The sequence below is a fragment of the Tupaia chinensis genome, unplaced genomic scaffold (assembly GCF_000334495.1).
Source record: "Tupaia chinensis unplaced genomic scaffold, TupChi_1.0 Scaffold000201_1, whole genome shotgun sequence".
NCBI lineage: Eukaryota > Metazoa > Chordata > Mammalia > Scandentia > Tupaiidae > Tupaia > Tupaia belangeri.
In genome coordinates, this window is record NW_006159676.1 from 3,146,894 (window position 1) to 3,147,581 (window position 688).

Consider the following 688-nt stretch of genomic DNA (forward strand, 5'->3'; position numbering starts at 1 on the left):
CGCTCGCTGTCCTGCAAGGGCTCCGGGGCCTGCTCGGCCACTGGCCCCCCGGTGGCTGCCAGGACTGGCTCGTCCTGGATGGTTTTGGCTGCTGCCGCCTGCTGAGCTTCCCTCTCCCGCTCCTCCGCCTTCTGCTTCTCGGTGACCATCTGCCTGAAGCTGAGGTGGGGAAAAAGCAGATGGAAGAGATTTAGAAGTGGAACGTTCGGGCCAGCAGGTGGCATGGTGGTTAAGGGTGTTGGACTCCCCCACATGGCCGACCATGGTTTGAGTCCCGGGCCTGGTGGCTTGCTTTCTCACTTTCTCTCCCCATCTCTCTTTCTCCTCCCCTCCCCAGTCAAATTAAAATAAATCAATAAAGTTAAATAAAATAATTCTTTAAAAAGGGACCATTGGGCCAGCAGGGAGAGTGGTAGTTGAAGATGCTAGATTCCCACATGGCCAACTATGGTTCAAGTCCTAGACCTGGTGGCTTGCTTTCTCACTTTCCTTCTCTCTCTCTCTCTTTGTCCCCATTTGGTCAAAATAAAATAATTTAAAAAATAAATAAATAAAAAGGGACAAGGAGTTGGCATAATGGCTATGTCGCTGGACTCCCATGCAGTCGACAGCGGTTTGAGTCCCAGACCTGGTGGCTTAAAACTCATGCTGGGCGTGTGTGCGTGCGTGCCCAAGATCCCGAGAGGAG

The 688-nt window shown here is 52.3% G+C and overlaps 1 protein-coding gene across 1 annotated transcript in view; it reads right to left on the reverse strand.

The window, feature by feature from the left end:
* Positions 1 to 688, reverse strand: part of MYO9B (myosin IXB) — an 88,921-nt gene that overhangs the window by 21,388 nt on the left and 66,845 nt on the right.